Source organism: Macaca fascicularis, chromosome 19 (assembly GCF_037993035.2).
Source record: "Macaca fascicularis isolate 582-1 chromosome 19, T2T-MFA8v1.1".
Classification (NCBI taxonomy): Eukaryota; Metazoa; Chordata; class Mammalia; order Primates; family Cercopithecidae; genus Macaca; species Macaca fascicularis.
The window spans coordinates 36,323,948-36,332,897 of record NC_088393.1 but is presented as its reverse complement, the minus strand read 5'-3'; the positions used below and the strand labels follow the sequence as shown (position 1 = coordinate 36,332,897).

Below are 8,950 nucleotides of genomic sequence, written 5' to 3'. Positions count from 1 at the left end.
AGGATGTTGGGGAGGGGACAGCTCCATGACATTCCCTAGGGAAACTTCCCAGACATTCAGCACCTTGAGTTCTGAAAGGGCTAAGGTCCCGTGGACAGGGCTGGTGTGGAAAGAATGGACGACAACCTTGCAGTTGACTTCGTAGACCTGAGTAGGCAGGGAGCTGAGAAAGTGACAGCCTTGGGCACTGAAGACATTCGAGTGTGCCCTATGCAGGCAACTAGGGTTCCCATAGACCCCAAGGGCAGGAAGAAGCCCCTGCAGGGCACTGTGGGGTTTCTCCACAGCCCACTCGTAACAGCTGGTGAGGGAGTGGGTAGGAGGCAGTGAATGAACCCGAGTCATTTATTTAGGGGACGCAGACACGCAGGGCTTCTGTTTCTTGCATGGCCTGTAGGGAGCAAAAGCGCAGGCATTACACTAATTGTGTTTGAATTTCTAATTGGCAGGGCCTATCCTGCCAGACCGCGTGCCAGGCTGCATTAGTTGACGTTCTGGCCCAGCCAGGAAGGGCTTGCACAAAGGAAGCGACATTTCTGCTGCTGGTCAGCCACCGGTGAACTTGCTTCCAGATTTTATGTTTTCCCACAGGTCTTAGAGGCTTTTTCTCTCGTACACAAAGGGGAGGCTTTAGGAAGGGGCGCATGGCAGGGAATTCAAGCCCATCAGTGAAGATAGACTCAGGTTTGCAACTCTTTTCTAATCCTGAGGTAATTGGCTGCCACCCCTCTGTGGTGAGAAGAGATGCAAATGCCTTTCCCCCCCTGTGCAATCAGCAGGGCCTCAGAGGCTCAATTTTCACCTGGTGACTTGTTGCCTTGTGTTAATGAGGCTTTTAAACTGTCTTTCGCACTCTCTCCCTCAGATGGAAGGTGGCCTTGCTTGGCAAGTGCTAATGGCCCCTGTTGTAACTCTCGGCAGTGGAGTGGAGGAAACTTCTCTCCACTCCCAAGGAACCGACTTGGAGGCTTGTCCTTCCTTTCAAGGTGACTGAGCAAGTAAGTCTCACCAGGTCTTGGGGATGCACCAACAGCTTTCTTGGCCTGGCCAGGTAGGACGGGGACCCTCTCAGCCAGCTCCCACCAGCCTCATTTCTCTCTCTCCTCGGCATCCCATGAGCACGATTGCTGCCTTGTTCAAATGAGGGTGGGGGGCTGAGAGCCCCTGCTCCAGATCTAGCAGCCACAGACGTCCTTATGCTCCAACTTTGAAGGTGAGGCTTTGTCGTTCGGCAGGCGTGGTGGAAGCGGTCTTTACAACAGAAATGGAAACTGCATTAATAACGGCCAGGACTGTTGTGGAAACTCCAGGTACACGTAGCTGGGCTGGGCCCTTTCTGTCTAGGTTCACCATAGTCCCCTGAGGAAGGAGTGGTTTTATTTCTTTAAACAGATGAGAAAACTGAGATTAGAGGATTCTTTTTTAATTATTGTTGTTGTTGTTTTTGAGTCGGAGTCTCACTCTGTCACCCAGGCTGTAGTGCAGTGGTGCAATCTTGGCTCACTACAACCTCTGCCTCCAGGGTTCAAGTGATTATCCTGCTTCAGCCTCCTGAGTAGCTGGGATTACAGGCACACACCACCATGCTCAGCTAATTGTTTGTATTTTCAGTAGAGGCAGGGTTTCAGCATGTTGGCCAGGCTGGTCTCAAACTCCTGACCTCAGGGGATCGGCTCACCTCGGCCTCCCAAAGTGCTGGGATTACAGGTGCGAGTCAACGCACGCAGCTTTTTATTATTTTTTTTTATTTTGTAGAGACAGGGTCTCACTATGTCGCCCAGGCTGATCTTAAACTCCTGGCTTCAAGCATTCCTCCTGAGGTGGGGTGAGTAATGCCACCTCAGCCTCCCAAAGAGCTGGGATTACAGGAGTAGGCCACCATGCCCGGCCAATAGAGGATTCTAAGTAACTTGTCCAATGACTCTAAGCTGGGATTCTTAATCTAGGTGTCTCGGGTCCTGAGTCTATTCCCTGATGAAACAGGAGTTTGCCTGGAGAATAACAAATGACTCTCCACGACAAGGCAGAGAAGGCAGGTGTTGATCAAGAAGAGTTTTATTACTTGGCACAAGTAAGGAGGACATGGGCGTATTCTCCCAAGCAGTGTGTCCCTGAGGGAAAGGGATGGCAGGGTTTTGTGGGGTGATGGAGAGGGGAGAGGACATGCCATCGCATGGAGGGGGAGTCCCCTGGTGCAGACGCAGTGAGTTCATGCCAGCACATGGGTCGCGTGTTATGGTGATGAAGCTGCGGCTCCTCCCGGAGTGGTCATGGGGAAAGCTCTCTTGGGTTCATTTATACTTTGCCCGGTTCTGTCAGGAGCTGGTTTTAACCAAGTAGGTGACCACATTCCTCACAGGGATTAAGAGAAACAGGCTTCGGGGCAGGAGGCTGTGCACCAGGCCGACCGCTCCATTAATTAAATTCCTGTAATCCCGGGAGACCCTCCCTGTCTGCTTACACATCCATGTATTTTCTGGTTCCCCAGGAGCCACAGAGGCAAATCAAGTGTGGAACCCTCTGATATCACACAGGTCACACGCCCATGAAGCCGGCCCTGGGTAAGGTGGACTGAGTGTAATATACGTAGACACTAACAAGCAAGAAAATGCTGGGGGGATAACCTCCTAAGGGGAGAAGTCCAAGCTCACTCCCCATGACTTTGCCATTAAAAAATGCAGGTCTTGTATACTAAGAACTCAATCTTCAAAAGAGCCAATAGAAATTCAAGGTTTTGTAGGAAGCTGCCGGTTACTTAATAGTTTGTTCATTCATCCACCTAATATCGATTCTCCCATCTTACTTGATGATAGAATCGCAGTTTCATCAAGGCAGAAACGTGCTCACCTAAACACGGTGCTTCCCAGGCCCCCAGTGCCCTGGGCCAACAGAACACGGGCAGAGGCCTGCTGGGGACACCTCAGAAAGTTTTACTTCCTGACCCGGGTGGCATTCCTCTCTTCTAGGTTCTTCTGTGTCCTTTTGTCTTCTTAGCTGAGGTGAAGTGGCCGGGGAACACCTGTAATGACAAGGTGGCCTTGAGAACAAAAGCACAAGCTAGGGATGGTGGGCTGGACAGCCCAGAAGCCTGGGGTCTGGGTAGCATCTCAGAGTCGCCATGTCAGCCCCTAGCTGCCCTCCTGGATTTCCTGACCCACTAGAAAACAAACAAACAAACTCTATGAGGCTGAGCTGCTGGAGTTTCTCACACACGCAGTGGCAGTCTCTAACACACACGGCAGCTGGTTCGAGCAGTTTTAAAATCCGAGCAGCAAACCCCCAACTCACAGCCATGGCTGCACCGGTCCCCGGCCTGTGCAGTGAGGGGTCTGAGCAGGAGTGAAGAGTATGCCTCTCTCTTCTCCAACCTCCCATTCTTGCTGACCCTCTCAACAGCGAGGCTGGCCCTTCAGCGTCACGCTGCATTCCTGTACCTGCTGTGGGGGACATCGCCCTGGCTGCCTGCAGCTGGTCTCTCTCAAGAAAGGCATACTTCTAAGTCCCCTTCCCAGTTGGGCAGGCTCTCGCGAGGACTTCTGGCTAACTGATGTGGGCAGTGCCTGGGCTGAAGCTTAGAAGAGTGCTGTGAGGGACCCATGTGAGTGTTTCTCCTGCTGCGGCAACAGTGGAGGCCTGGCGTTGAGAGGGTGGGGTCACCAGACCAGGGCAGCCTGGATCACTGAGTCACTACGTGGAGGAGGACGGCCACAGAGTCACCTAGATTCACAGTGGACTTTGCAGGGGTGAGAAATAAATGCGGTTGAAGCCATGGCATTTTAGAGTTATTTACTATCCCAGCTCAACCTGGTCTAATCTAATTCACCTCCTGCTTCCATTGCAAACGTGCACCAAGGGCAGGACTCAGGAGCTTGGGTTAGAATGTGTACTGTCAGGTTCAAAACCAGCCTGGCCAACATGGTGAAATCTTGTCTCTACTAAAAATACAAAATTAGCCGGATGTGGTGGCTGGCACACGCCCGTAATCCCAGCTACTCAGGAGGCCGACGCAGGAGAATCACTTGAACCCGGGAGGCGGAGATTGCAGTGAGCTGAGATCGTGTCATTGTACTCCAACCTGGGCAAAAAGAGCAAAACTCTGTCTCAAAAAAAAAGAAAAGAAAAGAAAAGAAAGTAATGTTTACTGTCAGGACGTACTCCTCAGTTGGGGGTGTTTTCATTTGCATGGTGAGATTTGGGGCAGCATATTGGGGGGTAGCTGGGGGTCTGGAGGAAGTGGCATATCTTCAGGTATCTCATGTTATAGGTACCAGGTATGGGCTAAGGCACAAAAGCATAAGCCCTGGGTGTGGTGAGCTGGGGCCTAGGGCTCCACTCGTGCCCACACAAAGCTTTGGGCCTCCAATCACTATCTCGTTCACCCACAATCACTGTTGAAATTGACCAGGTCTTGCTTCAAATGGCTGAAGCTACAAAGAGAATGAACTGGCCTAGAAATCAAGAAGTTCTGGGTTTCAGGTATGACTGAATCCAGGCGTTTAATCAGGTTGTAAATCCTCCCTCCCATTTCACTCTCTCTCGACTCTGTTTCCTTCGGGGTTAGCGTCCCTCTGAAGCAGGTATCCTAGACACTGTGGATCTCAGCACTCCAGCCTTCTTTTGATCAGGGTTGAGAGGCAGCATGACTCCCCCAGGCACCTTCCCATGGGGGTCCTGCCTGCATGGCAGCTTCCCCACCAGCCCCTGACACTCATATCCAGGCTGGGGCTTGGGGTGCTCAAAGCAACCAGCACCTGGTGACCCCTGCCTGGTGGTCTCTTGATGCTTTCAAGCTTTGGGAGGTCCTTGTCTCCACTGAATATCCTCCAGACCTCCTTGTGACTCTCCTTAACTCTCTTTCTATCCTGTCTGAGCTTTCTAATAGGGTTCTGGAAAATAAAGGGAAATAGAAACGTGACAGATGACTGTGCTGTCCAGTTGAGCATCTCATGGACATGTAGAGGGGCTTCTGCTACCCGGTGCTGTGCAGAACTGCCCCAGGTCATTCCATTACATGCCTGAGGATGGGTTTCTTTTCTTTTCAGACGGGGTCTTGCTCTGCTGCCCAGGCTGGAGTGCAGTGCGATCTTGGCTCACTGCAACCTCTGCCTCCCGGGTTCAAGCAATTCTCCTGCCTCAGCCTCCCGAGTAGCTAGGATGACAGGCACTTGCCACCATACCTGGCTAATTTTTGTATTTTTCAGTAGAAATGGGGTTTCACCATGTTGGCCAGGTTGGTTTTGAACTCCTGACCTTGTGATCCACCCACCCTAGCCTCCCAAAGAGCTGGGATTACAGGCGTGAGCCACTGTGCTCAACTGAGGATAGGTTTCTTAAAGTGAGAGGGATTTGGTTCTTGCATTAACTTCACAGTCATGTTGTTTCCATGGGGCTCTCAGACATGACTTAGAGGAGGATCACTACACTGCATCTCAGGGGTGCTTGCCGTCTCATCTCCACCAGTAATGAATGCTCTGTGTGTGTGTGTGTACATGTGTTGGCACGCATGTGTGTCTACCCCCCAGGGATTTGTGCACTGTGTATGCAGTGCCAGCACTGGACTGTACCAGCCATGGCAGCAGCCACTGCTTGAACAGCTGTGATGGGTAGGGAGGGCACTCCGTTACACTTCAGGTGGGAGCACCTAAGACTGTGTTTCCCCAATCTAGAGAAGACAAGCTTGTGAGGACTCCCTAGTGGGAGCTATCCCCAGGAATAGCCAGGAGGGAAGTGGGAAGTGGGACTGGGAAGAAAGGGAGACCCAGCAATGATGTGGTATGAAGCCAAGTCTCATAGAGGATGACTTTGGAGACTGCACTGGATCTCAGAGCTGCCCACACCCAGGGCAAGAGGCCTGGTGTGTTTATACCCCTGTATTTGCACACACCGTCTGGCGTTGGGTAAGTGTTGGCTGGGGTGGGGTTGAGGGGGTACACATGTCCAGGTATTTTTGGCTCTTCCTTAAAGGCACACAAAGTAGATTCCGGAAGTTTAAGGTCAACCTTCCAACTGAGACACACCCCTTCAGGCTTGGGGTGAGCACGAGGACAGGGGACTGGTAAAGGGACCCAAGGAACTATGGGCAGAGTCTGACAGTGTCTACTACAGTAAGTTATGTAACCCTGAGAAAGTTCAACCCAGCCCAACCTAAGACACTCACATCTAATGTTCATTATTCCCACTGAGTAGATGAGGAAATTGAGGCTTGAAAAGTTGAAGAAACAGATTGTACATCTCTGTGCAGAAGCCGGAATTCAAACCCAGCCTCTCCCTCCTAGGACTCTTTCTATGCGCGGGGCTACGGGGCCCTGGGAGAGCCCCTGGGCCGGCCTCATGGAGTGGAGGGTGAAATGGTGAATGAGAGTTGTGCTCCCACAAAAAGCACAAGGGTGACTCCAGCAGACAGAGGATTGCCAAGGAGTGGCCCTGGCTCTTGTATCTGTTTGTCTAGGCTGGGTCCCAAATCTCTCCCAAGACAGGTCCCTGGAGGTGGGGCCAGAAGCACAGGCAGGATTTTGCCCTTGTGAAGAAAGTTCAGCATCAGAGCTCACAGTGTTGGGGGCCTGGAGGGGACGGGAGAGCCCAGCACCCTGTGTGTGCTCATAAAGGATAGAGTCCTGGACTGAGGACTTGACTCCTAGGATATACATGGTCCAAATGCTCCCGTAATATGACAGGTGAACTGACCCCAAGAAAGAAAGGACTTGATCCTGGTCACATGGTATAGTTGCCAGGACTCCAGAAGATGAGTACATACTTTTAATGCTACAGCACACATCTCAGGAACAGACAATTTCCTAAGAGCTGGTTTTCACCAGACCCTTCTCAGGGATCTTAGTCAGGGGAGAGCCATCTGGTTGTGAGTGACTGAAACTCATCTCCAGGTGACTTGAGCAACTCCCACAGCTGAAGGGACTGAATTGGCTCCCACAGCTCAGAGGGCAAGACTGCTCCAGGCTCCCAAGAGGCTGCCATGCACCTTCACACTCTACTACTTGGCTTTGCTTTCTTCTGTGATTGCCTCGACTTTAGGCAGAGTCTACTTATGTGTGGCCAGGTGACCCTCGGCTGCCTCTTGCAGATGTGCAAGCGTCACCTCCCCAAGGATTCCAGCAGCATTCCCAGGGCAGAGGCTTAGCTTGGATCACACACCTATCCCAGAGCCAACCCCTCACTTCTTATTGGCCAGGCCTAGGCCAAATGCCCTTCTGAAGTGTGTGTGTGTGTGTGTGTATGTGTGTGTTTGTTTCTGTGTGTGTATGCTCACAAACTTTTTAGATTGACAGAAGTCTGGTTCCACAGAGAAAAATCAGGTCACTGTCACTAGAAGAATGGAACCTGGATATTGGGCTGGAAGGAGCTGCAGGAGCCCCCTCCTTCAAATGCTGTTCCCTCACATGGACTCAGAAAGCTGGGAGGCCAGGGCAGAAGGATCACCAGAGGCCAGGAGTTCAATACCAGCCTGGGCAACATAGTGAGACCCGATCTCTACAGTATAAATATTAGTTGGGTGTGGGGGTGCACCTGTGGTCCCAGCTTCTCAAGAAGCTGAGATGGGAGGATCCTTTGAGCCCAGGAGTTTGAGACTGCAGTGAGCTGTGACTGCACCACTGCATTCCAGCCTGGGCAACAGAGTGAGACCCTGAGTCAAAACACGAAAAAAAAAAAAAAAATAACAGCAGCTTTCAGGTTAAGGAAAGCTGTGGCATCAAATCCAGTGTAGTTCTTGATCCTTAGAGCAGGAGGGTGTCCTAGGTTGGGCTTTTCTGAAGCTGTGCCTGGGATTCAGGTGCAAGTGAGTTTTCAAGGAGAGAGGAAAGAGAAAGGGCAGGCTGGAGAGGAGCAGGATCAGGAAGGGGGACACTGCAACAGAGGCTGTGAGTGCCCAGCTTGTCTTCAGTGAGCTGGGAGCAGGTTCTTCAGTTGCTGAGTCTGGGCTGCTTGTGACTCACCATTCTCTAGAGAATCACCTTGGGTTGACATAGTTTATATTTCCTAAGATTGGCCCATAGCCAAGGGCTAACTGATATGGGAATATGAAAGACCACCCTGTTCCCTCAAGTGGGACAACTGGATAGTACTGTCTCCCGTCTCCTCCCAGAGCACCCTCTGTGATCAGGCTGAGGCCAGACTTCAGCGGAACCCATGTCTTTGCCTGCCTCTTCACTGCTCCTCCTTGCTTTCCCCACTTCTGCACACGTTTCATCAGAAAGTGTTCTCTGTAAAAGAGTTTCATAAAAATCCTCCTCTCAGGCTCTACTTCGAGGGACCCTAACACAAGTCCAGCTGCAGGGTTGCAATTTCAGGGCAAGTCCTAGATGTAGCCATATCCTGTGGTCTGGAGTCTAAATATACCCGAGTTTCTCCCACCTCAAGGCAAGGAAGGTGGGCTTTGCAAGCTCACACCGGTGATTCACCAGGATGGGGAGTGGAGGTGGAGAGCATAGCTTCCAGGCATTCCTGGCTGTGTGCTTGGAGGAGGTGGCTCTGGTAGCCCAAGAGAAAGTGCCTGAAGGCCCTTGCAGGTGGGGGCCTTTTGTAGCCAAGCCCACAAAATAGAAGATGGGCTACTACAAAAGGATTCAAAGGATCGAGTGAATCACCAGCACTGCCTACCTCATAGGGAAAGAAACCAGGCTGCATAGAACTTTGAAAATCAAGATTTCTAATTTCATACCAGCTTAACTACTGGCAGCCACAAGGGTGCTGTAATTGACTGACAACAGGTTGCTGTTTATCAATTTGTTGCTACTCATGTAACAAGAAGTAGAGAATACAGTACTTATAAACCCTTGTAATGAAATCTTTTTCCTTTATTGAGGCTGTGTTTATATAGATGCACATTAGTTTAAACTTCTTGACCTCATTTGCATTCTAAAATTATAGCATCATCATTTCCTTTTCCCAAATGCATTCACTCTGAATTAATCTTAACCACTCTCGAGCTTTTCTG

General features: G+C 51.0%; 1 long non-coding RNA gene across 1 annotated transcript in view; it reads left to right on the top strand.

The window, feature by feature from the left end:
- Positions 1–867: 867 nt before the first annotated feature.
- Positions 868–8,950, top strand: part of LOC135968503 (uncharacterized) — a 28,922-nt gene continuing 20,839 nt past the window's right edge. Inside the window, exon 1 of the long non-coding RNA XR_010583363.1 lies at positions 868–998. This is a non-coding gene — a long non-coding RNA (uncharacterized lncRNA). The remainder of the gene's footprint in view (positions 999–8,950) is intronic.